Genomic DNA, 27,681 nt, shown 5'->3' on the forward strand with positions numbered 1-27,681 from the left:
TTGCGCCGTCTTCTTGCTTGATGTCTTCCGAGCGGTGGCGGCGCCGGGTGGAAAGCTGACTTATCCGTGAGGCCCCGCGCTCAGGCTGCTTTCTCCCGCTGGTCGGTAGAGCGGACCCCCTGCTTCCTCCTTGCCTCTTCTTCTAGTCTGTGGCTCAGTCCACTCGCTGGGCTGCAAACTGAGCCCCCTCCCGCCTTTCAGGTAGGCCACGGGAGGAGCCTGGGAGGCCCGGCCCGGCCCGGCATCCTTCCGCCGCCGGGTTGAGAAGACCTTGGCGCCGGCGGGTGGGCGGCGGGTCGGCAGCGGAGACACGGCCAGAGGAGGAACTACCCGGCTGAATTCGGGGGCGCGGTCGGTGAGGCGGCGGGAAACTGAGGGAGAAGCCGGAAGGACGCAGAGATGGTGGGGCTGCCCGGTGCGGTTCGGTAGGGAGGGGATGTTGGCTCTGGGGCGGGTGTCGGTACCCCCAGTGTGTGGGGAAAGTCGCTTTCCAGGAACGGATAGAGCTTTGCGCGCTTTGGCTCTCCTCTCTTCCTGCCTCTCCGCCCCCCAAAGGCTCCGAGTGTCATGACTCAGTTGCACTGGGGACACTTTCTGACTCTGGCCTTTGAAGGGGCCTTTGAATAGGTGGAGGCTTGTGGAACAGGGCCCTCTGGCTCCTCTGAGCGAAGTGTCATGTTCTCGCCCTTTTTGGGTAGGGAAACTGAGGCTGATCTAGTACGTGACTTTTCCCCGTAGCCCTGACAGATCTTGAAATGCACCGTAAGTCATTTTTTGTTGTTTACCAATTCAATTTCCCCCCCCCCCCCCAATTTACCAGTCATTTTATCCACATAGTGATTTGCCGTTTGATTGTCTGTGATCCCTCCTTCCTAGGAATATAGAGTCCGTCACTGGGGATTGCAGAAGTAAAGGGACCACGCGATCTTTGGCTGGTTTGCTTTTGAAAGTCTGTATCATTTTAGCGAGAGTAGAAAGAAACAATTTCTTTGTTTCTTGGTAGAAAATTTTGTTTGCTGTCTGTTTTGCTTTCTGGTTGATACTTATTTCTCCTTCTTCCCCTCAGCCTGCTTCTCTTTGGAAGTCTTTCAACTGTGGTGTTAAGTGGTTAACGTCCTGCAGGGGATGGTCAAGATTTTGCAGTCAGATATTTATCCTCAGAGAGTGCTTTCTAGGAAGAGTCCGAATAAAACACAAGGAGTCTCGTTCGGACCAGTTTTGTATTTGCTTAGTGGCTTAGTTACTGCATATACTAGAGTTAAAAAGCCTGTGTGTAGGAATCATTCAACTATTGAGATATTTAAATGGAAAGTTAGCATTCTGGGGATTCCATTATGTTTTCCTTTTCTCTCCCAGCTTGGAAATTTTGGAGACTACACGTTCTTACTCGTTTTATTTTCATTGGATTCAGTGTCATGATTCTAATTTGTGTAATATCTTTGTTGAAGAAAGTAACCTAGAGGTCATTCTAAGTTGAATAAGTATTTCCACAATACATCTGTAGAATCAGTAGGAGATAGGCTTTCTTAAGGGAGAAGAGACTAAATTTGTAGTCCTTGGATGGAAACTATACAAGTCTATGTTCTTTAACAGATTTAGACTTCTCATATGAGTTTTGGAAGGATTATTGTTCCTTATTATTATTATTGTTATATTATTATTTTGGTGAGGTCAGCAGGATTTAAATGAAGGGCCCTTGATCATGAGTGATTTCCTAGTTACCAGGACCTTAGTGCTCCCAGAAAGGGATTCATGAAGAGTCCTGAGACTATCTTTATGGAGAATCTACTTTGGGAAGTTAGGCTAAGAATGTGTGTTCTCTGGAAAAGTTTTTATGGTAGAAGAGAATTTATATCAGAGGAAAAAATTTAGAGAAGGAAGGGACATTACCCTCTGGAGATTGATAGGTTCTGCATAGAATTTAGAGTTAGTGTAGTATCTCAGTGGCTACTAATGAATGCTAAATAATAAATAGAATTTGCTCTGAGTGTCAGGAAGAAATGTTAGGAACATTTTGTTATGCTTCCGTAGAAAATAATTAGCAGAGGTTTAAGTTGAATTGAGGAGGACAAGAAATCTGGTTGTGCTGGTGGGGAGGGGTAGAGTTTCTTATCAGCTTCTCCCCTGCTTTGTGATAGAAATTCACTCAACTCTTACCTTTCTTGGTTAAATCTTGTGTTCTTTCAAAGTCGATCAAGCTCTCTCCTGGCATTTCTTTTCAGAATTTACAAATTCAGGATGTGACTGAATTACTCTGTCTTCTCTTCTCTTGGGGATTGTTAAAGATGTGAAGTTCTTCGAATGTCTTCTAGAACTTGTCCTAGAAGGAGTTATGTATAGCACTTGAAAAAGATTAGTTATGTATATCACTTTGAAAACAATCAGTTATTTTTATTAACAGAGTAATAACTTATTTTTATACTGTATAATTTTCAAAATATTTTCGGCTTGTGTTAGGATATTTATGAAACTTTTATTCTTTTGATCATGCTCCTTTATGCTGCTTATTAACACTGAATCCAGAACAAACATTTATGGCCTTCAAGGATCTTTATGAACGTTTATGTTGACAGTTTATGTTGACAATTTATCTCACTCTTCCCATTTATCTCACTCTTAAAGGAATTGGAGAAAAAGTTTGTTGTTAGCACACTGAGGTCTCTTTTTTTAAGATACTTCTCATCCCTGATAGAGTTACTTTGGAATGGGATGCAAATCTTTTTGCCCAGTGGTTTGGTTTACCAAAAAAAAAAATACCCTTAAGTTCCTTTAATCATAGTCATGCTTGTTTCTTTCTTCAGTTGTTCCTCATAAACCCAGAGAGAACTTTCTGTTTCTTGTCATAATTTTTGTTTGTACGGAAGTGCTAAGGTACAACTGTACTACGGTTGGGGGGTAATTTATATTTTATATTTTCGAACCCCTTCTGCCCCCAAGTTAATTAGATCGTTTTTTTTGGTCCCTTTTTCTCAAAGCTAAAATTAGTTGCTGATAGATAAAAATGTTGTGATCGCTTATTGTCAGAATATATTTATATGCTCAGTAATATGTGGCAGTCTGCCAAAGTGATGTGGCTAGAAGAAAACAGATTAAGGAATCAGGAGACCTGGGTTTAAGTCCTAGGTTTACCAACTTACTAGCTGAGAAATCTTGTACAAACTATTTAAGGAGGCCATAGGGAAGGTTACTGTCCTTTATTGAGCATTTACTGTGTGGTGTTCTTTGCAGGTGTTAATCTCACTGAATGCTCATAACAGTCCCTTAAGGTAGATATTAATTTCCCATGGATACTGGACACACAGAAAGTAAATAATTTGTCCAAGATCACACAGCAAATATGTAGCAGAGCTGGGATTCAAATTCAAGGCTTTGAGTGCTTTTATGTGTCTGTATTTAAAGAATGGGAAAGATAGTACTTCTATCGTAATACTTCTGTTGAGAAAAAAAATACATGAAGCTGCTTTGAAAAGATAAAGTGCTCTTCAAATGTTAACTTCTGTGCTGTCTTACAGCAACAATGAACAGATGTCATCTGGGTTCTTGGACAGCTTGCTTCTTTGAAGGCAGCATTATGCCTGACAGTCATGGAGGATAGAGGTGACAAACATTAAATGCATTGGAGACGCTTACTACATGTTTGTGGAAAGGAGTAGGTCCTTGGAAGTGCTAGTGAAAGAAGTTTTAGGTGCTGCATGTTACTCCCTCTATTCCAGTTAGTCCTGGCTTGTTTATGGATTAGTGCAGTCTTTTCTAACTTGTTCTGCCTCTTCCTTCGCTCTTAGAGTTGATAATCTTCACTTCACCTAAATTTTTTCCTTTATTTATTGAGTATTGTTGCACTACGTTTTTCCCTGAGGTATGAAATATTCCAGTCAGACCTTTTGGATATATTCCTTGATTGTGACTGTATGTTTCAACCCTTACCTTTTCAGACTTTTTTTCATCTACCAAATATTTATGGACGTCTCATTAGATGCTGGGATACAAAAGTAGACATGAGTGTTCCTGCCCTTATGGAGATAATTCCAGTGGGGAGCAGAGTTGACCAGGTATCTGATAAAAATTGAAATTTAGGCTGTGCTATTAAGGAAACAAACAAGGGCAGACACAGAGAGAGATGAGAGAGATGAAGGAGTGAGGAAGGCACTGGGTGTTCACGGGGATTGGGGTCTTCAGCCATGGCATCCTTAAGCCCCCTAAAAAGTTGGAAACATACCATGATTCAGTAAATTAATGTTCCCCTGTTGCCATTGCAATGGAAGTCTTCATTTAAGATTGCTACATAAAATATTTGTCTGTTACTTAATGTATGATGACACTGGATTTGGCATAGTAAAGGATGACTATGACTTAATGAATATCCAGCATGCTTGACTAATGAGTTTAATTTTTTACTTCTTATGTGTTAGTTTTCATTTATTAATTTTTTTCCAAAAAACACTGTTCTTTGGAAGTTGAGTTGAATGAATTTGAAAACTGGATACATGCCTTCAGGTGTTTGTAGCAGGGAATAAGCTGAGGTATTTTGCTTCATATAAAAGGAGAGACTTAGGAGAATTGTCGTGAAATTGAGAGAGGGAAAATGTAGGTTGCTGTTGGGTGTGTATATAATAACACCTACAGTCTTGTTTGGTACTTTTCCTGCAAGAAATTAAAAGTGTTTTGCAAACATTTTTTCCTACTACTTACTGGAATTATATTTCTATCTGTAGGATTCACTGAGGCAAATTTCACATTTCATGATTTCATCATTTGTTTATTTCTGCTTCCCAGGATAGAACATAGATTCTCCCATGAACCACAATTACTTTGTTTTAGGTATATATGCCTATGATATAATGAAACATCTGAAATTTTGCTGAATTGGAGAGGATTAATATGCATGTTTGACGTGGGGCAAGAATTGGAGTATTTCTGTCTAGCTGACCTGTGAAAACAAGGCAAAAAAATATGTCTTGCCAAACTCTTGAAATAATAGCATAGTGGTCTTGACTCTGGAGCCAGGCAGTCTGGGTCCAAATCACCGTGCCAGTACTTAACTAGCTCTGCGACTTGGGCAAGTTAATTAACCTCTCTGTGCCTCTCCTCATCTGTAGAATATCATACGGTTTGTTGTGAGAATTAAATGAGTTGACATATGTAAAGTGTTTAGAATAGCACATAGCACTATATATGCCAGCTGTTATCATTTTCAATATTGTTATAATAAGCTAAAGATTATATGTTCTTCAAAAGCAGAACGGATAATAGTGATGCTTAGATTGAAGTTTAGGGTCTTTTGAGAAAGCTTGAATAAGGAATAGGAAGTTAAAGCAGCATATTTGTCCCTCCTTCCCCTCAATGTCCTTCAACTTATAGTGAGAGGATGAGTCTTTACTGGGAAAGAGAAAACCTCCAAAGCAACAGTGTCTGAAAGAGTTCGAGATATTAGATTGAGGGCAAAACTTTGAGGATTTTGTAATATATGTAGCAAAACAGTCTAGAGCTATTTTAGGAACAGAAGAACATTTCTTTGCAAAATAGGTAGAAAATGATAGTATCTGAATTTTACCATCTATCTGAACTGTGCTTGGTGCTGGAAGGATTTTGAAGAAAGTGATTAAAGTTTTGGAAAAGGGTGATATTTAGGGAAAAGTCAAAGCAACCAAATCACCTTGGGTAAACATCTGGAAGAGTGAACATATTTTTTGCTTAGTGGTAAAGACTGAGCATCCCGTAGAGTTAGTTTTTCTGTTTGTTTGTTTTTTAATTAATTTTACTTTTGGCTGCGTTGGGTCTTCGTTGCTGTGTGCGGGCTTTCTCTAGTTGCGGTGAGCAGGGGCTACTCTTCATTGTGGTGCGCGGGCTTCTCATTGCGGTGGCTTCTCTTGTTGTGGAGCACGGGCTCTAGGCACACAGGCTTTAGTAGTTGTGGCACGCGGGCTCTATTTTTTTTTTTTTTTTTTTTTTCGGATTGTGGCCTCTCCCGTTGCGGAGCACAGGCTCCGGACGTGCAGGCCCAGTGGCCATGGCTCACGGGCCCAGCCGCTCCGCGGCATGTGGGATCTTCCTGGACCGGGGCACGAACCCGTGTCCCCTGCATCTGCAGGCGGACTCTAAACCACTGCGCCACCAGGGAAGCCCGGCACGCGGGCTCTAGAGCGCAGGCTCAGTAGTTGTGGTGCACGGGCTTAGTTGCTCCACAGCATGTGGGATGTTCCCTGAGCAGGGCTCAATCCCGTGTCCCCTGCCTTGGCAGGAGGATTCTTAACCACTGCGCCACCAGGGAAGTCCCAGAGTTAGTTTTTTATTACTGTTATCCCTTTATGCATTATAAATTGTGGGTTTCTTCAGTCTTTGCCTTAACTGTTTATGTTTTCATCTCCAAATCTCTATAATACTCCTGCTCTGTCATTTAAAAAAGCCTATTTAATGACTGTAGTAGAGTCTCTTTTTTCAGTCATTCATCCAGTAAATGTCTATTGAATGTTTACCTCTGTGGGAGATGGTGAGGATACCCTAATAAGAGCTGATCAGAGCCAGTGCTTATTGAAGTGCTTTGCACCAGGTACTGTACTGAGTGCTTTGTGTTGTTGATTCTTTTCATTCTTATAACAACCTTATGGTGTAGGTACTTTTGTTCTCCCCATTTTCTAGATGTGGAAATGGTGGCACAGAGAGGTTAAGCAGTTTGCCCAAGGTCATAGAGCTCGTACGTGGCAGAACCAGGATTTGAATCCAAGCAGCCTGGCTCCCCTGCTCCTAATCCCTAAATTATACTGATTCTAAACTATCAATAGTTTAAACAATTCTAAACTCTCTAAACTACTGCCATTATACCAAGAGTACGGTGAAAAAAGTAGACATCGTCCATACCCTTATGGAGATTATGATCCAGAGGAGAGAGAGGCAGTAAACAAAAAATACACCAATAGGGCCTTCCCTGGTGGTCCAGTGGTTAAGAATCTGCCTTCCAATGCAGGGGATACTGGTTCATCCCTGGTGGGGGAACTAAGATCCCACATGGCGCGGGGCAGCTAAGCCCGCATGCCACAACTAGAGAGAAGCCCACTGCTGCAACGCAACGAAGAGCCCGTGCTGCAACTAAGACCCGATGCAGTCAAATAAATAAATATTTACAAAAAAAACACCGATAAATGTATAATTACAAAGTATGTAAAGTCTTATGATGGAAAAGTAAAAAAGATTATAGCGGGGGACATGAATTATATTGGAGCTTTGGGGGAGGTTTCTCTGAAGAAGTGATATTTAAGCAGAGACTAGAAGGAAGAAAGGGGAAGGGAAAGGAATAGCATGTGTGAAAGCCTTGGGGTGGGAAAGAACTTGGCACATTTGAGAAGCTGAAAAAAGACGGGTGTGCTTTGAATGCAATGAGCAGTGGGTAAGAATGGGGGGCATAGGATGAGGATAGAGATTTAGGCAGGACTGTGTCAAGGATTTTGGATTTTTTTCCTAGGTATAATCAGAAGCCTTTGAAGGTTTTAAGAATGAGTGTTGTAACCTAATATATGATTTAAAAAAATTATTCTGGCTATGTTGTGAAAATTTTTGAAAATCTGTGGTGGAAAAAATTGGAAATTGTGGAAAATTTGGAAAGAGAGGAAGTGGGGAAAGTCTAATAATTAGGCTGCCTTATAGTGGTCCAGGCAAAAGATGACAATGGTTTGGATTAGGCTGTAGGCAGAGGAGATGGAGGAAAGTAGAAAGATTCAGTAGGTATTTTAGAATTAGGACAGAACGACTTAATGATGGATTGGATATGTGGGAAGAGAGAGGTATCAGGTATGATTCCCAGATTTCTGGCATGAGTATCAGCATCTCAGAAGTTGCCATTTCTGAGGTGGAAACATTGGAGGAGGGGTAGGTTTTAACTTGAGTTGGGGAGTGGAATGAAAGCCTCAATTTTAGTCATGCTAAGTGTGAGATATCTGTGAAATAATACACGTGGACCCATCAAGTAAGCAGTCATTGAGCTAATGCTCAAAAATGGCGCTGGAAATAAATCTGGATGCCCCAGTATATAGGTGTTAACAGTCAAGGAAAATGGATGAGTTTACCCAGACGAAAGGCATGTATAGACTAGGAGTAGAAAAGCACTTAGGACCAAGCTGCAAGGAATTTAAGAGAAAAATCTCAGAAACTGGGAGAGGAGCATGTTTCAGGGAGGAAGTGATCACCTGTATTTTGTTTGATTTAGCAACACAGAGATCACTGATGATCATAGCAAGAACGGCATTGGAGGAATGTAGGGCCAGGGCCAGATTAAAGTGCGTTTAAGAAGTGGAAAGGGAGGAAGTGGAGATGGTCTGTATATTTAGATTATTACCATGTGTGTCTTCCCATAAGAAGTAAGACTTTAAAAAGAAGTAATATCATAAGGTCCATGAACATAGGAACAGTACCTTTTCATTTTGTTGTCCTTGCCTGCTTAGCCTTGGTGTCTTGCGAAAAAGTTGTATTAAAGCAGAAAGGGGCAGGGGAATGAGGATATTCTCAAGATGGTGAGATAATGATTCTCATGGTCTTTATATGTGACCTTGGAGTTTAAGGCTTTATGTATACTTTTTAGCTTTGCTTTTTAGCTTTGCTATCATTAGCCTTTCTATTTTCACCTCCCTACCTAATGGATCTTTTGTATTTTAGTATTACTGGTTTTGGATTTTTAAAATTATTATTATATTTATTAACCACCTGCTTTGAGCAAGCACTTTCTTTTTTAAAATTAATTATTTATTTTTGGCTGCGTTGGGTCTTCGTTGCTGCACGGGCTTTCTCGTTGCGGGGTCTACTCTTTGTTGCGGTGCGCAGGCTTCCCATTGTGGTGGCTTGTCTTGTTGTGGAGCACAGGCTCTGGGTTCATGGGCTTCAGTAGTTGTGGCTCGCGGGCTCTAGAGCACGGGCTCAGTAGTTGTGGCACACGGGCTTAGTTGCTCCGCGGCATGTGGGATCTTCCTGAACCAGGGCTCGAACCCATGTCCCCTGCATTGGCAGGCGGATTCTTAACCACTGTGCCACTAGGGAAGCGCCAGTTTTGGTTTTTAAAGTTCATTCCTTACCTTTATCTTTTTCTTACTGCTTTCCTATGGTCATTATTGCTATAGCTAATTAGCTGATATGCTTGGTTATTTACTTTATTTCCCTTTATTCATTCACTTATTTATTGGCTCTTGTTTCCATATGGGATACTATATAACTCTAGACTTTATTTTGGTTTGTATTTTGTTTCCCATTTACATATTCTTTGCTCAAAGTCTAATTGACTATATTGAAGTAATATTAAACATTTTGGCTACCATTCTGCCTAGACTTTCCTGGAAAGGGTAAGCATTTTATGGTTATTGTGCCCATTAGTTCTCCTAGCATTCTTTTTTTTTTCTTTTAAAATAATTTACTGAGGTAAAATTCACATAACACAAAATTAACCATTTTAAAGTGAACGGCATTTCAGTGGCATTTGCACAGTGTTGTGCAACTACTACCTCTATCTAGTTCCAAAACATTTCCATCATTCCAAAGTAAATTCTCTTTCCAGTTGAGCAGTTTCTCTTCATTCCCCCCTTCCACTAGCCCCTGGAAATGAGCAATCTGCATTCTGTCTCTATGGATTGATATATTTTGGATATTTCATATAAGTGGAATCATCTAGTATGTAACCTTTTGTGTATGTATAGACCATAATTTGTTTATCCGTTCATCCATTAATGAACTGTTTAGACTGTTTCCACCTTTTGGATATTATGAATAGTGCTACTGTAAACATGCACGTGCATGTACTTGCTTCAGTTGTTTTGGGTATGTACCTAGGAGTGGAATTACAGAGCCCTATGGTAATGTAACTGTTATGATTCTTCCTAAACCATAGGGATCAAAGCCAACATCTGCAGTTTCTATAGAGTGTGCGATGTGACAGTTGTTGGCTTAGATTGGGAATGAGAATCTCTTTTCGTGTGGTTAATTTTTTGAGGAATTGAGTTCTCCTTTACTCATTTTGTTATTTGCATTTTACTGATGGGATAATTGAGGTACAGCATCTGCATGGTTTTAACTTCATATCTTCTTCAGAGCAAGTCAGTGATGGAACTGGGAATTTAAGACTCTTAATCACGTTCTTTGTCTAGGTGACCCACTGAAAGCCATGTGGCATTTACATGAAGCTGTTTGAAATAGGTTTCCTATATTTTATAGTCTCTTGAAGGTGGTGTTAAGCAGATGTTTTCTTTCCATAGTGGAGAAGACAAGAGGGAATGTGTTTTTTTTTTTTTTTTGCGGTATGCGGGCCTCTCACTGTTGTGGCCTCTCCCGTTGTGGAGCACAGTCTCCGGACGCGCAGGCTCAGCGGCCATGGCTCATGGGCCTAGCCGCTCCACGGCATGTGGGATCTTCCTGGACTGGGGCACGATCCTGTGTCCCCTGCATCGGCAGGCGGACTCTCAACCACTGCACCACCAGGGAAGCCCGGAATGTGTTTTATTTGCAACGGAAAAGATATAGATTACAAATTAGAAAGAACTTCCTGACTACAAGATACTGGAATGTTACCAAAGAAGGTTGTGAAATATCTTTCCCAAAGACTTTGTAACTGTCTTTCTAGGATGATTTAGGTGTGCACTTGTTAAGAAATGAGGGAGATGACAAAGATGACTTCCTGAGGTCCCTGGTAACCGCAGGAAATAGTTGTTTGATGGTTAATCAGACAGTATCTCTGGCATTTTAATGAGTATATTTTCATTTTCCTTATGAAAAAATAATCATTAGAGAGTAGGTGAATTGCTCAAGGTCTCCTGGTAAAATAGATTAGCATTCTGAATCTTCTTGGCTCCCAAGTTGAATGCTTAGGGATGTGTTCTTTATTGTAAATGAGTCTTTTCATGGCTATATGATGTATTATTGTTATAATTCTTCCTAAACTGTAGGGGGTCAAAGCCAATACCTGCAGTTTCCATAAAGTTGATAGTTTGAGAGTTGTTGGTTGGGCTTAGATTGGGACTGAGAACCTCTTTCCTGTGAAAATGGATTTAGTCTCCTGTTACACATATAGAAAAGGGAACACATTATCAGTAACAGACTAAGGTAATAGATTTTTTTTTTTTTTTTTTGGTTAATAGATTCTTAATGACTAGTTTAGGAAAGGCTAGGTTAAAGTTGCTTGGGTGAAGGTGCATATGACATCAGCATATTTTTGGTTTGTAATGCCTGGAGAAATAGAAGCCAGAAGATGGGCAAATGAACATTAGATTCTGTTGTAGAACTTGAACATAAAAATACTCATTAAATGCAATATTAAGTAGCCAATTTAAATGCTCAGCTCAGGAAGTGCCAAATTTAAGGTGCTCAGAACAACATTAACTCATTCACCTGACACTTGCGGTCTGCATTGTGGTAACTCATAAGGGATCTCAGGTCCATTATAAACATTGTGCTTTGAGATCCATGGGTCATTGACTGACAGGGAAACTATGGGAAACTAAGCTGGGAGGGGGTATTACCATTGGTACCTTTAATGAAGGGTTTGTTAGGTTTGTTTATTTTAGTTGAGCTGTGGGAGCATTTACTTGTTTACTTCTTTGCTACTGAAGATAACCATCAAGTATATTTTATTGAGCTTTCTTGAATTGGCAACAACTGCTACCTCTGCAGGATAAAAGAGGGGGGAGCCAACTTTCCAATACTTAACCATCGGCTGGGAAGTTTATATTTGTTCGTCCACGTAATGTTAATAACAAACCTATGAAGTGGATGGTGGTATCTCTGTTGTAAAGGACAAGAAAAAGTGATCCCTCTTGAGGGGTCTCAGGTCTGTTACCAGAATCGTGCTTTGAGGTCTACTGGTCCTCATACAGATGGTGAGTGGCAAAGCTGAGATGGAGAAGGCAGCCTTCTGTATTAAGCTAGTGTGTTCTTTCGAGGTGCCTAAGGGATGGCCATGAGAGTAAGGAAGAGCTTTGGTTCTCCCATTCTGCTTAAACCAGAGCAGCTCAACTTTGATCGCTTTTATATTTTAGTGTTTTCACATAAGATTTCATTTGGAAAAAGGGTTTTGCTTCTATAAAAACAAAAAAAGGAAAGGAAGAAAACATGGAAAACCACTGTGGAATCATGAAAGAAATTAGTTAAGACAACCTGAAGATTGAAAAGATGGCTAATTACATAACTACCGATCAGGAAATCATGTCAGAGTTTGAAGTGACTTGATGTCACAGCCACATGTGCAGTGCAGTTATTCTGTTCCTAGGGAGCATAGGATAGTGGGAAAAGAGTATGGACTCTAGAGTTTAAATTCTAGCCCAGCCCCTGGGTAGCTGTGGAATTTGGGGATTCTTCTTTAAACCTGGTATGCACCAGTGTACAATACAACACCTGTCTTTCAAGAGTTGTTGTGAGGATAAGAAATATCATGTAAATACTGTGAGTGCCTGACTCATAGTCGTATCCGCCCCAATACTAGCTATTGCTAAGATGATGATGATGTTGATGATGGCAATTTTTTAGTGTATGAACATTGCCTTCCCAAATGCCTGAAGAGCTGCCTTATCAAGGATAGGCAGTCCTTTACCTCTGCATATATGTATCTCATCATGCTTAGCATGTCTGTTTTTGATAAAGTTCATCTTTAAACTACACATGATTCATGAATGCATCTATCATTGATGAAATGAGAAAACTTGAACATCACTAAGTTTTTCATTGGACTTGAAAGAAAGAAGCAGGAGTGGAAAGGAATTCCGTACAATGAGTTGAGAGACCTGGGCTTTTGTCTGAGAGCTGCCCTTATGAGTCTTGTAACAATGGACAAGTGAATTTTTACCTTTTTAAGTCTCTATGTTCAAAATGATGTCTAAGTCACTTTTAACTCTGCACATCCATGATTTCACCAAAAAGGTTAATTTCTTTTCATTGCCAAAATTTCAAAAAATTACAGCATTAAGGAGCTTTCTGCTGATTTGAGCTGGCAGCTTCTGTTCATACTAATTGAGCATGTCTGGGGCAGTGTTTTGTATAGAAGGACATTGCAGACCTTTTGCCAGAGATCACGAAGAGAAATATGTGACTTGTAGAATATGAGTGGAATTGAAACTAAGAACAATTGTAAGGAAGCTAATGTCACTTGATTTCGGGAGGAGAGCTGGATTCTTCAAACCCACAGCACTTTGTACTTCCTTGAGGGTAACACTCGCCACATATCAATATGGCAGTTATAGTTACAGTATATTGCAGTTGCAGTTTGAAAGCTCTTTGAAGTTGGAGGCCTTTTTTGCGTTGTGTTTGTTTGTTTTTACCTCTCTTTCACTGTCATCTATGATAGGTCCTGGCACATAATATAGTCCCCCCAGACATGCTAAATGGAAAAAAAGGTTGAATCAAAGTCAGCAGACATTTAGAAAATGGATTCTGCCTAAATACACTTATTACACTTATTGAATCTCTTCTGTTGACATGTGATATTATAGGAAAACCTGATAAAGTGGAAAAAGCACTTGTACTTTTGAATGCCAGCTTTACCACTTGCTGGCTGTTTGATCATGGGCAAGTAATTTCACACCAAGCCAGGTTTTGGTCTGTAAAATGGTAGTGGGGTAGAGGGCGCTCTAGAGATACAGTACATAAAACATTAAGTGCTTAATCGTGGTAGTTGCTTTTTTACAAATGGATGTCTTAAATGTTATCAACAATATATTTTGCACTTCTGCTTGAAGGAGGAATACATTTTCAGGGAAGTTTGTTTGCTATGGCTTCAGTATGTGGGAGAATTATCCCCCCTTGCAGTTTTCTGAAAAGAAATCATTTAGCATTTCTTCCTCCATGGGCCCCTGGGATGGTTCCATGGGGGACGCAGAGAGGGGGATGGGATCCTCGAAGAGCTGCTGAAGAACTTGCATTTTTGCAGATCTCTTTAGAATGCTACTTGTATATTGTGCTCTCACTGAATGCACCTGGCTCAGCTATGGCACATTAGCACGGTAAACATTTGTCAGATTTGCCCCAGTCAGAAAATTTTCTATACCTGCCATCCTGCTTGGCACTTAAATTTTTTTTTTTTTTTTTTTTTTTTTTTTAGCTCTCTATGATATAGTGATGATAGGTGAAGAAGATAGGCTGCAGGGTAATGTGTAGTATGTATGATCCCATTTTGATACAATAAACAAAAAGTATTAAATGCATGCCTATTTGTATGAGCAGTGAGTTTGCATGGTTATCTCAAGAGGGAGGGAATGGAATGGGTAGGGAAAGAGATTGACCACAGACTACTGTTTACAAGAGACTTGTGTTGCCTTCGTTTCTGATTAAACTTTTTGTTTACAGGTTATTGTAGGTTTACGTGCAGTTGTAAGAAATAATAGTGAGATAGATCCTGTGTGTCCTTTACCCAGTTTCCCTCAATGGTAACATCTTACAGAACCATAGAATACTGTCACAACCTGGGTATTGCCATTGACACAGATAAGATGCAGAACATTTCCATCCCACAGGATCTCTCCTGATGCCATTTTATAGCCACTGCTGCTCCCCGCGCCGCACCAAATCATAATGATCTGATAGTGCAGTGGATAAAGTTGCAATAAAGTTTTTGTGCAAATGATCAAGGGAAGATATCCCCTGGGGAAGATGGCCCATCTCCCACTCCCCCGGCCCTATCTGTCCCTGGCAACCTGTCATTTCAAGAATGTTATGTGGGACTTCCCTGGTGGTGCAGCAGTTAAGAATCTGCCGGCCATTGCAGGGCACATGGGTTCGATCCCTTGTCCGGGAAGATCCCACATGCTGCGGAGCAGCTAAGCCCATGTGCCACAATGACTGAGCCTGCGCTCTAGAGCCCGGGAGCCACAACTACTGAGCCACGTGCCACAACTACTGAAGCCCACGTGCCTAGAGCCCGTGCTCTGCAACAAGAGAAGCCACCACAGTGAGAAGCCCATGCACTGCAATAGAGTAGCCCCTGCTCGCTGCAACAAGAGAAAGCCCATATGCAGCAACGAAGACCCAACGCAGCCAAAAGTAAAATTAATTTTTTTAAAAAAGAATGTTATGTGAATAAAATCATATAGTGTGTAACCTTTTTTTTTTCTCTTAATTAAAAATTTTTTTTGCCTGCGCTGCTAGTTATGCGATCTTAGTTCCCCGACCAAGGATTGAACCCAGCCCAGGCAGTGAAAGTGCTGAGTGCTAAACACTGGACCGCCAGGGAATTCCCAGCATGTAACCTTTTAGAATGGCCTTTTTCAATCAATGTAATTCCCTGGAGAGTCATCTAAATTGCATGAATCAATAGCGCTCCTTTCTTTTCTTTCTTAATATTTATTTACTTATTTATTTATTTGGCTGTGTCGGTCTTTAGTTGCAGCATGCAGGATCTAGTTCCCTCACCAGGGATGGAACCTGGGCCCCCTGCATTGAGAGTGCAGAGTCTTAACCGCTGGAACACCAGAGAGGTCCCAGTGCCCCTTTCTTTTTAATTGCTGAGTAGTATTCCATGGTTTGGATATACTTCAGTTTGTTTAATCACTTGCCCATTGAAGAACATCTGAGTTTTTTCCCAGTTCTTGACTATTACTGATAGAGATGCTGTGGACATTTGTGTACCTTTTTTTGTGCGAACATGCGTTCTCTGGGATAAATGCTGTATGGTATATGTTGCTTTTTTCTTTTGGCTATGCTGTGCCACATGTGGGATCTTGGTTCCCCAATCAGGGATTGAGCCCATGCCCCCTGCATTCGGAGCTTGGAGTCTTAACCACTGGACCGCCAGGGAAATTCCTGTACTGCTCCCCCCACCCCACTTTATTGATTGATTGATTGATTGATTGGCTGTATTGGGTCTTAGTTGCGGTACGCGGGACCTTCGTTAAGGCATGTGGGATCTTTTTGGTCGTTGCGGCGCATGGGCTCTTCGTTGCAGCATGAGAGCTTCTCTCTAGTTGTGGAGTGCGGGTTTTCTCTCTCTAGTTGTAGCACATGGGCTCTGTAGTTGTGGCGTGCAGGCACCAGAGCGCGTGGGCTCTGTAGTTTGCAGCACGTGGTCTATCTCATTGAGGTGTGCGAGCTCAGTAGTTTGGCGCGAGGGCTTAGTTGCCCTGCGGCCTGTGGGATCTTAGTTCCCCGACCGACCGGGGATTGAACCCGCGTCCCCTGCATTGCAGGACGAATTCTTTACCACTGAACCATCAGGGAAGTCCCTGTATTGCTTTTTTAAATTAAAAAAAAAGAAAAGGAAAAAAATTAGAGGTAAAACAACTTATTATATAATTGCCTTTCAAAGTACATATTCAAACCCTACATTCTTGGTGTACATAACCTATTTATGTTGATTTCTGGTGTTTTGCTCTAGCAACAAGGCAATAATAATAACGCTGTAGTTTTCCTTGTTTCTTTCAACTGATAATCTGTGTATTTATTACAAATAGTAATTAACACTCACAACCTACCAGGAGGCAAGTAATGGTTAGTGCTGGTGTGGTTAACTCCTTTATAGATAGGGAGGTTGAGGCATGGGTATTGTGGAATTTGCCTAAGGTTACAGTACTGTGTTCTGACTCAGATTCACTCAGATTTATTCCTTCTCTTTCTGTCTCCTGAATTAACTCGTTGTAATTTTGACCTAGGTGTGAGGACACGAAAAGGATTTTTTTCTGTATCTGAGGTTTAGTGCTTGTTCTGTAGAAACAATATAGTGTAGTGGTTAGAGTATGCACTTTGGCATCTGATTTTTTCTTTTTTCTTAAGTCTTTATTGAATTTGTTACAGTATTGCTTCTGTTTTATGTTTTGGTTTTTTGGCCCTCAGGCATGTGGGATCTTAGCTCCCTGACCAGGGATCGAACCCACTCCCCCTGCATTGGAGGTAAAGTCTTAACCACTAGACTGCCAGGGAAGTCCCATCTGATTTGATTTTGAATCTCTCCTCCACATGGACAAATCATTTAACCTCTCTAAGCCTCAGTTTTGTGATTTGTAAATGGGGATAATGATAGTACTTATCTTCATAGTGTTGCTGTGAGAAGTAAATGAGATAATGTGTGGAAAAGTGCTTAGCACTGTCAGGTGTGTAGCACATATTCAGTGAATGTTCGATAAAAGTACTGCTTTAAATATATGTGTTATACTCTGCCACTGGGCTTGTCTTTATCAGTTGGTGGATGATTGGATAAATATTGGGATCTTACTGCCATGTACTTGTAAGGCTTTAAGATTGCTGTAACTTTTGAGATAAGAATACTTTCTTTTAATGCTATTTCAAATTTAGTCTTATATATAATTATTTAAAAATAGGAAGTGATAGGACTTCCCGGGTGGCGCAGTGGTTGGAGGTCCGCCTGCCGATGCAGGGCGCGCGGGTTCGTGCCCCGGTCTGGGAGGATCCCGTGTGCCGCGGAGCGGCTGGGCCCTTGAGCCATGGCCGCTGGGCCTGCACGTCCGGAGCCTGTGCACCACGGTGGGAGAGGCCGCAGCGGTGAGAGGCCCGCGTACGGAAAAAAAAAAAAAAATATAGGAAATGATGTTGGATTATATTTATTATAGTATTAGTTTGTATGAAAATATTTTAAAGTTTCTCCTGAGTTATTCATATTTTCTCAGGCTCATAGTCATAGAAAACTAGAAAGTGATTCTGAACTGTTGATTTCCTTCCTTTAATCTGTCCCCCCCAAAAACATTACTTTTCATATTTTCTTCCTAACATTTATCAGTACTTGAAAGTGTCATCATTTTTTAAATTACATAAATAATCACATAAGCTCCTTGAGGGCAGGTATTTCTCATTCACTCTAGTATCCTCAGTGCCTAGAATAGTGCTGAGTACATAGATACTCAGTAAACACTTGCTGGCTGGCTGTTGTTGCTTTTCCATCTTTCCAGTCCCCCTTAAGTGTTTTTTATTTGGGAAGTAGGGAAAATACCATCCAACTTATAGTGAGAGCTTAAAATGAGTAGGGTAGGTTCTTAAAATCCAGTGCCTTATTTTGATTGGCTGAGAAATGTCATTGGCAAGGTAGAAGGGCATCTGGACCTTTTAGCATAAGAGCTCTGCATTTAATAATTTGACTTCTCCTTTTCCTGAAGCCTTGAGGGAAATTTTTCCTTTCCCTATTCTAGTCAGCCAAGAACCTGACCTGGGCTGACTCTAACATTGGAGAACACTGAACACAGTATCTGCTGAGCCAAGGACTGAGAGTCAAGCTCTGATACTATCTGAAGGAAAAGCCTGAATTCAAATCCTGCTTTGCCTACTGACTCATCTTGCAAACCTAGATGAATTTCTTAACCTCTTCCAGGTTTAAATGTTCTTATTTGTCTGGTGAGTAATCTTACCTGTCTGGGCTTGTGAGGATACCTGGCTTAATGTTCTCAAAGCTTTTTACAGTACTGTTGCTGTGGCTCCAGGAGTTTCCAGGAACTACTGGGGGCAGTGTGGTACTCCAGGGAGGAGAGCTGGACTCTTTTTCCCAAAGACTACGCAGAAAACAGAAAGATGTGATCCTTCGTGATTTGAAATCGGCTCTACTTCAGCCTCCTAGTGTTGTTGGTGGATGAAAGGTATGTTGTTGCCAAAGCCATTAGGTCTGTTTGCCGAGGCAGCTGGGGTCAGTTCCCATTTCTGGGGTTAAGCTGTTTTTGTTTCTGTGAAATTTCTTCCATCAAAAGCTACTCTTTTTTCTTTCTTTTTTGCTTGCTGGTAGGAAATCTCTTGCCATTTTTGTGCACTTAGCAGTAGCCTTCCTGGTCCTGATTCTGTTGACAGCTTGGGACTCAAAAATTGAGCTTCAATTTCTTTTTGGTTCAGTGGTTTCCTCTGTGTTCTTCCTTGAGTTTTCAGGGGTTCTCAGCTCACTGTTTTCCCAGAAGAGTTTGCAGGTGAAGCTTCGTTTCTTTTCTCTTCATTCTTCTGAGGTAAGTGAGAGTAAGGAAGATTGTCAGTCTCAAATTTGGGTCTTACGGCTTTCTGTTTCTAGCTTTGATCATAGGAGCGTAAACTTTACTATGTTGCAGACATTAGGTTATATCATTGTGAGTTACTTTAGGAAGCCGTAGTCAGCAAAATCTATAGCAGAAAAGCTGGTGTTTTTTTCCTCCCCTTCATTATAATAACAGTCACTAGAATTTTTTAGTTTTATATGTTCAAAGCATTTTGGAAAGTTGTTAGCTTATTTGTGATATACCCTGTAGTGGTCTTCCTTACACTGAGTTTATATATAAAAAACGCCCTGGGGAGTGTATGAGAAAAAGATAGATATGAGAAAAAGAGGTTACATTGCTTGCTTATCTCTTGGTAAATTTGGGCTGACAACCTTTTACAGGTACTTGATTCACTATTGTCTCTTAGCCTAACTTTCTAGAGGCAGACCAGTTGTATTTTAGAGTATTTATAATTCTGAACATAAATGCTGTGCATGTCTACAGTACAGGTGCAGGTTCTATTAACATTTTATTTCTGGTCTTTGGCTGCTTATAAAGGGGCTGTGTATAATTTTGATTGTATAGGTCTTGATTCCATCAAATTATTTGCTTTTAGTTTGTCGGGTGATTAATTAGAGGTACTCTCTGATTCTGCTTCATAGCCACCGTAGTTTCCTTTGCACTTTCTCTTAGAGCTGCATGTGCCGGACTTCTTTGTGTGAAGTCCCATTTATTGTTTATTCTGATTACTGTTGGTTCCTAACTTGACTTTTACTTAGAAAAGTTGTAATCCTGCCTTGAACTTTTTGCGACTCCTAAGATACTCCAAGGATATTATTCCTTTAAGGTAGAAAGAGAGAGTGTTATTACTTTCAGTTTTTATATGTAGAGTGTGATTTGTTCAAGATTATATAACACCTCAGTGGTAGGAATCAGTCATTGAAGCTTCTTACCTATTAGTCTTATCTTTACCCATTAAATCACATCACTTTTATATCCAACACTCTCAAGCTCAGAAGATACAATATCCCATGTTCCCAACCTTGCTTTCAGAAGATCCACTGCTTCTGTATTTTGTTCTAAATATGCTATGTTTCAAATATGAGTATAAAGAAGCATTGTTATATGAGTATAAAAAGTACAAAAGACTCCTGTCATCTCTGTATATGTATTTTTTTAGGTTTAGCCCCCCCTCCCCCTTAGTAGTGGTAGGGATGGATTTGCTCTGTTCATACTCTGTTGCCTGGCCTTGTCTTGATTAATGACATGTACATAATGAAATGACTTGTTGAGATTAGTTAATAGTACAAAGTTTTCTTTTTGGAGATATTTGACTCGTAGAAATTGAATTTATGACCTTGAACCAACAGCACTACCTAGAACCACTTTTTTTTCACCTAGGTGTTGCTATTTGTGAGAGTTTGGTGTTTGTTTTGGGCTTTCCTCACAGTTGGATATAAATACACACACATATTCATTCTCTTCTATGTTAGGCACTAAAGTAGGTACTAGACTAGGACAGACATGATTTTTGCCCTCACAGAGCTTATAGTCTAGTGAGGAAGATAGAGTCCTAACAAGGCATTACGTACACTGGGTATTAGGTAGTAGTGTTTTAGTTATCTGTTGCTGTACAGAAACCACCTCTGGTGTGTGTTTTTTTTCCAAAACTGGCAAGCATTTCTCCAATTCTCAGCAGACACTGACCGGGTGTCCGACAAATTTAGCTCAGTTCTGACGCTCTCTACCTGGATATAGCATCTGATCCCCCAGGTTTAAGGGCTCAATCCCAAGAAATTGCACCCCCTCAACTTTAGACGCTGATTGCAAGTCCAGGTTGTAACCTGTGCTTCTGAGTGATGGGCTATAGGTGGTAGGTTCCCACAACCCCCTTTTTGGGTTGGACTAATTTGATAGAGTGGCTCACAGAACTCAAATATTTACTTATATTTACCAGTTTATTATAAAGGATTCAAATGAACAGCCATATGAAGAAGTACATAGGGCAAGATCTGGAAGGGTCCCAAGCACAGGAGCCTCTGTCCCTGTGGAACTGGGGTGCGTCATCCTCCTGGGCTGTGAATGTGTTCACCAGCCTGGAAACTCAAAAAATCTTGTACAGTAGTATGTATGTATGTGTGTGTGTATGTATTTTTTATATCCATTTGTTTACTCATTTGGTTTCACTGGGTCTCAGTTGCGGGAGGTGGGCTCCTTAGTTGTGGCTCGCCAGCTCCTTAGTTGCGGCATGCGGGCTCCTTAGTCGTGGCATGCATGTGGTATCTAGTTCCCCGAGCAGGGATTGAACCCGGGTCCCCTGCACTGGGAGCGAGGAGTCCCAACCACTGCGCTACCAGGGAAGTCCCTTCAGTAGTTTTTATAGCGCTTAATCTGCAGGCCCATCTATCCCCTTTCTTCTCCCAGAGGTCAGTGGGTGAGACTGAAAGTTCCAATCTTCTCATCACTTGGTCTTTCTGGTGACCAGCCTCATCCTGAGGCTTTCTAGGGGTACCTCCCTAAGTCACCTGTTAGCATAAGTTTAAAAGAGACTCCTTATGAATGACAAAAGACTTCTATCACTCAGAAAATTTCAAGGGTTTTAGGAGCTCTGTGCCAAAAATGGGGACTAAGACCAAATATGTATTTCTTATTATAAATCACAGTATCACACCACCTCCAAATTTGTGGCTTGAGACAATGATGTGTTTCTCACGATCCTGTGGGTTAGGAATTTGGGCAGGGTTTGTCTGGTTCGTTCTTCTGCCCTGTGTCGCATCAGTTGGGGTCACTCATTTGTCTACTTTCAGCTGGTGGCTAGGCTGGGTTAGACAGGGCATCAGGGTTTCAACTCATTGGTCTGGCACCTTCAATGTGGCCTCTCCTAGTAGTGTCTTATCATCCAGGTCTCTCTATATGGTCTCTGTCTCCAGTGGGACTTCCTGAATTTCCTTGCAGCCTGGTGGTTGGCTTCCAAGAGTGAAGGTGGTTGCTGTCAGTCCTGGAACTGGCACATTATCGCTTCTGCCATATTCCGTGGTCAGAGCAAGTCACAGGGTCAGCCCACATTCACGGAGAGAAAAATATGTTCTTATCTCTTGATGGGCAGAGCAGCATGGGAGTAGGGTAGAAGGAATTGATGGAGACTGTCCTTGGAGAGAACCTGTCACAGACAGGTAGACTAAGTTAGTTGTGGAGAATCCTAACTCTAGCAATGCACGGAGGTCACTAGCATATGTGTCTGCCGTGTGGATGAGAAAGGGCTGGTATGAGGCTCTACACTGAAGACTCCCCTTTTTCTTTCCTCAGGTGTGTTGATGTCATATTTCATGTTTGACAAAGGGGTATGCACAGACATGACAGTATGTTCAGTCACATTCTTTGTTGACTGTGTTTTTTGGACAGAGTATGTTCAATCACATTCTTTGTTGACCGTGTTTTTTGAGATTTATGTTCTATCCTGGTTGCTGTACAAAAGTAAATTACTGTGGCATCTATCTCTGTTTCCTAATAGGTAATTTTTTTATTTGGATGGAGTTGGTAGGTTTGTAGGGTAAACACATAGTAGCTGAATTTCATGATATAGTCTTATTTGGCACTTTATCAAATTCAGAGTATTTATGGTCAAAGGTTTTGAAGTCCCCTTTTCTTGCAAAAACTATGTAAATAAGTTGCTGTAAAGGAAGGAATGAGAATTTTTTTCATTTTTCCTCAGCATCATTTTTTTTTTCTGGCTGCACCGTGGGGCTTGTGGGATCTTAGATCCCCCACCAGGGATTGAACCCATGCCCTTGGCAGTGAAAGCGCAGGGTCCTAACCACTGGACTGCCAGGGAATTGCCCTCAGCATCATTCTTTAATTTCTTGACCTTTGAGGAAATGAACATTAAAAATAGAAAGCAAGCTGATTTCCAGTTGATATGGTAAGACAGTGAAACATTGATTGAGGGCCTAATACATGTGAGACCACATAGGAGAATTTATCTCAGGCATTAGGGAGTTTTCTGTTGTAATGAAGTATGTAGACTGTGGAGCCAGACTGCCTGGGTTTGGATTCTGAATCCAGCACCGACAGTGTGACTTGTTCTCTTAGGGCCTCATGTACCTGAGGATTGTAAATGAGTTACTTTATGTAAAGTGCTAAGAACAGTGGGAATGAAAAGGACTATGAAAGTGTTAGTTATTATTATTTTAACCATTATCTCGAGATTTTATTATTATTTTTTTAAAGGTTACAGTGGTAAGGTTTTTTTTTTTAATATGAAATGGTTTGGAGACCTTTGCAGTGGACAGTCTCATTTTGCCTAGAAGAATTTGTCTTTAATTAGTCTGATTGTTTATAGGACTTTGTGGCCTTAACTATTTTATTAGATTCTGTAATTCTTCATTATAGAATGAAGGTATTATTTTGGTACAAGCACTGGAATTATATAGTAGCAAGCACTTTTCATTTGGTAAGTCTTTTAATCCCTGTGGTAATCCTATCATATACATACTGTCTTTTACGATGATGAAACTGGAGTACAGGGAGGTTAAGTAACTGTTCCAAGAAACCTTCATGTACCAAGAAACCTTCATGTACCAAGAAAATGACAGAGCTGGGATTCAATTGCCAGTCTGATTTCAGGACCCATATATCACTATACTATACGATCTCTTATTTAGAAATTATGGATAAAAAAATTAAACAAACATTACTTAAAGTTTCTCTATCTGGACTTAAACCACAATTAGCAGTTTGGTATATCCTAGGATATCCTTTAGTACTCTGCATACAGTAGATACACAACTCAGGTAATAGTTGAAGTTCTTTTTTTTTTTTTTTTTTTTTTTTTTTTTTTTAGTTGAAGTTCTTATGCTTCCAGGTGTGTTTGCTTTCAGAGTTTGTTACCTGATAACAGTTCTAGATTTGTGATGCTTTGCCCCAAATTCCCTGCTCCCCTCCAAGTTCAGTCTATTCTAGGAGTCAGGCAAGAGCTATATAGAGGCAGGGATGGTTGCTGCTGTGGTGCTTACATTTTTGGACTCGGATCGTATATGGTGTCATTTGAAGTGTCCTGAAATGCCCTATAGAAAGTCCTATTAATGAAAACCGAGCTGCCAGTTGTAGAAAACCCTGTGTATTTCCACCCACATGGAGTTTCTAAAGAGTACTGGGCCACTTTTAGGCCTCTAATTAAAGGCCTGACATTTTGTAGTTAATTTTCCAGTTGTTGGGAGAACTCTACTTATGCAGGTGATCCTAGGTTTAGTATTTAAAGGATTTTTTTTTTCTTTTAAAGAGTTAACCCTCAGGACTTCCCTGGCGGTCTATCAGTTAAGACTCCGTGCTTCTACTGCAGGGGGAGCAGGTTTGATCCCTGGTTGGGGAACTAAGATCCCGCATGCCACGTAGTGCGGCCAAAAAAGAAAAAGCAAAAACAACAAAAAAAGTTAACCTTGGGTTGAATCCTGTATGTTATTTTGGGATATATGTTGGTATTACATGGCTGATTTGACTCTTAGACTTTGCCTACATGGGCATAGTGAAGTGAAGAGAGATGCAGTTACTCAAATAAATGAGATCATTGGACTGCATTTTAACAGTGCTTCCAGGCCTAATAACTCTGATTCATACCCCTGGAATGCTATTGGTAGGGAGGATTTGGGGTGTGAATTATTAGCCAGGTTTTGCAGATATAGCTCTAAGTTGTTGGTTCTGTTTTTTAATTCACTTTTTATGTAGAGGTAGCCCAAATCTCATTTAATTATTTTTGCCACACAAATGAGTACGGTACTTTCCCTGAGTACTTTTTATTTTGTTGTCTGGTAACAGCCTTTGAAATGTTTCTTAGGAATCTGCTACTCTTGGGAATCGTGGCATCTCAGGTCTCAGAGGTTTTAATTGGCCATATTGTTTGGTGAGGGAAACCATGGTGAACCCCAAAGAGGATTCAATAATAATGACAACAATAACAGCAGTGGTCTTAATGCTCCACCACACTTTTCTTATTGGAGCCTCACAACAACTTGATGAGGCAGATATTGCAATTCCTATTTACAAAGGGGGCAGAAAAGTCTCAAAGAAGTTAAATAACTTGTCCAAAGTCATATTGCTTGAAGCTGGAGTGAAATTGCTAGCATAAGGTGATCAAATTGCAAGGAGAACCTGTAAGTCTGACTTTAGTTTCCACTGGGCTGTGCATAATCTCTAGGTGACTTTTATTAGTGCTCGTTAAATATAATTTTGTCCTAGAATTAAGCAGAGAGAACCTTTCAAGGTAGTTATCTTCCCATCTTTTTAGAGTGATCATCATTATGGGGGGTGGTGGTTAGAAATGGGGTGGAATAACAAATAATATTTGTGTTATGTACATATCCCAGTCGTGCCCTTTTGGTTGTACGTGCACGAGGCTTTTGGTGATTGAGGATTGATTCCGGGGGCCTGTGAAATGGTATCACAAAGACTCTTCTTGGCACCCTTTGTCCCGATCTGGTTTAAGGGACAGATTGGGAAACTTGTTTCTTCCTCCTTTTTAAAAAGAGAAATGAAAAACACACTTGACTGGCACTTCCTCCTCAGCAACAGGCCTGCCTGACTGCAGTTTGATTTAGCTCCTTTTGTTCTTTATGGAGAACAAAGTGAAATTTCTTCTCAGGTGGCGTAAGGAGTGTATCAGGAGAAGGCTCCTTATGCTTTTAAAGAAACAGAGCAAATATTTTTTCTTCAGACAAAAGAGAGACTGTGCAGTTGTTTTAGTTCCTTTGACTTCTTGCCATCAGTCAGACTTTCTCTTGTTTGAACTGTTGGTGTGTTTAGGTCTCTGGGAATTGGTAGAGAGGCTCTTCAGTAATCCTGAGCTTTAGTTTTTGAATTTTCTTGATAACTGGTATTTGTAGCAGCTCTTCCCTCGTCCTTCTGATTCCTGTAGGAACTTCAGACTGCATCACAGTTTTCTGAATCATCCAGTGTTTGTGACCTATATTTTCTTCCTCTTGAGTTACATGAGGTCAGAAGGTCAGACTTTTTTTAGGAATTGGACTGCTGCTGTGTTCACCACATGTTATAAGATTATAAATGGTTAAAAAGTACTTTTAATGTTGCACTATAGGGCAAGGAACCCTCAAAACTCATTTCTGCTGAAGTTCTCTATATTAGGTAAAAGAATGATTGGCTCTAAAAAAATTATAGGCTCAGTTAAGGGTTAAGGTGAATAGATGGGAACTGTATTTCAGATTTGTGGCAGTTTCACTTCCAGACTTTTGGTCTTTAAACCATGAGTTATCAGGGTCACCAAGGAGATTATTTCTTTCCAGTTAGTTCATCCTTAGTTTATGCAGGAGGTTGGCCAGCACTGTGTTGACATATTCCTTGTGTACATAGTATTTATATTGTAGGCTACTGGGGGATGAGAGCTGTACTACAAGGATACAGGCTAGAGTGTTCCTCAGTCAATCCTTAGGGAACTTTGTGCTGTATGTGACTAGGAACTTGGAATTCTGTTTTTCTGTAGAATCTTTCTGGGTTTTTAAATTTTAATATTCAGGGAGAAAACTCATTTCAGCATAGGCGATAAGTATTTTTCCTTCTGTATTTGGATGCATCTAGTTGTGTACTTTTTAGATTGCAGCCTTTCGTGAAGTGTAAAGAGCTGATTATTGTTTGACTTTTACAATAAGCATTTATTACTTTTTAAATTAAAAAAATGAAAAGAACACTGCCTTTTCTGTTGATTGTCACCTATAATCCTGCCACCCAAAGAGAACCATGGTTAATACTTTTTATATTTCTCTTCTGTCATTGTTTTTTTTTTATGATTTAAAAAATTTTATTTATTTATTTTTGGCTGCATTGGGTCTTCGTTGCTGCGTGTGGGCTTTCTCTAGTTGCGGTGAGTGGGGGCTACTCTTCGTTGCGGTGTGCGGGCTTCTCATTGTGGTGGCTTCTCTTGTTGTGGAGCAGGGGCTCTAGGCGCACGGGCTTCAGTAGTTGTGGCATGTGGGCTCAGTAGTTGTGGCATGTGGGCTCAGTAGTTGTGGCTCACGGGCTCTAGAGCGCAGACTCAGTAGTTGTGACACACGGGCTTGGTTGCTCCGCAGCATGTGGGATCTTCCCAGACCAGGGCTTGAACCCGTGTCTCCTGCATTGGCAGGTGGATTATTAATCACTGTGCCACCAGGGAAGTGCCTCTATCATTATTCGTAAAGATTAAAAAAAAATAAAATTTGGATCATACTGTATATGTAATTTTCTATTCTGCTTTTTTCACTTAACATGTATTTTTTCACATTATTAAATATTTTAAAAATAAATTTTGAATAGGTAATTTCAAAAATAAAAATGACATAAAACAAAAACACTGAGAAGTCTAGCTTCTATCTTTGTCTCCATTTACCTTGTCCCTTCAGTTCCTAATAGGTGACCATTAATTTCTCCTCTTTTTCAAAAGTTAGCCTTACTATATATGTTGTTTTGCTCCTTGCTTTTTCCTCCTCTGAACAATGTATCTTGGAGACCTCTTGCTGTTAGTACCCATAGAACCTTCCTTACCGTAGTCATTTAGTCCCCTTTAGAGACTTGGGTTGTGCCCAATTTTTGCTATTACAAACAATAAGAAGTAGTAATTAAAGGGAAAAAAATTAAGCATTTACTCTGCTTCAGTTATTAAGGGAAAGTTCTTTCCAGAAGAATGCCAGCTAATAAATGTAGAAATAATGATGGAATTGGAAAATCAATGTATTCCAGCCCCCAAATGAAATAATTTAAAAAGGAATCATCAGTGACTGCTAAATGATTAAGCAAAAGGTTGAAGAGGAAC

At 40.5% G+C, this 27,681-nt stretch overlaps 1 protein-coding gene across 13 annotated transcripts in view; it reads left to right on the top strand.

The window, feature by feature from the left end:
- The window catches only part of AMBRA1 (autophagy and beclin 1 regulator 1), a 173,906-nt gene continuing 146,225 nt past the window's right edge, over nt 1-27,681 (top strand). For 3 of the 13 annotated variants that reach the window (XM_024749560.1, XM_024749570.1, XM_024749572.1), the window contains exon 1: nt 1-201. The gene's annotated coding sequence lies outside the window, so the exon portion shown is untranslated. Of the gene's footprint in view, nt 426-3,932; nt 4,050-17,527; nt 18,289-18,344; nt 18,528-27,681 lie in introns of those variants that run through there. The other 10 variants (XM_024749561.1, XM_024749564.1, XM_024749562.1 and 7 more) reach the window with 10 other exon arrangements.

The sequence above is a fragment of the Neophocaena asiaeorientalis genome, unplaced genomic scaffold, assembly GCF_003031525.2.
Source record: "Neophocaena asiaeorientalis asiaeorientalis breed wild unplaced genomic scaffold, Neophocaena_asiaeorientalis_V1.1 scaffold43, whole genome shotgun sequence".
Taxonomy (NCBI): domain Eukaryota; kingdom Metazoa; phylum Chordata; class Mammalia; order Artiodactyla; family Phocoenidae; genus Neophocaena; species Neophocaena asiaeorientalis.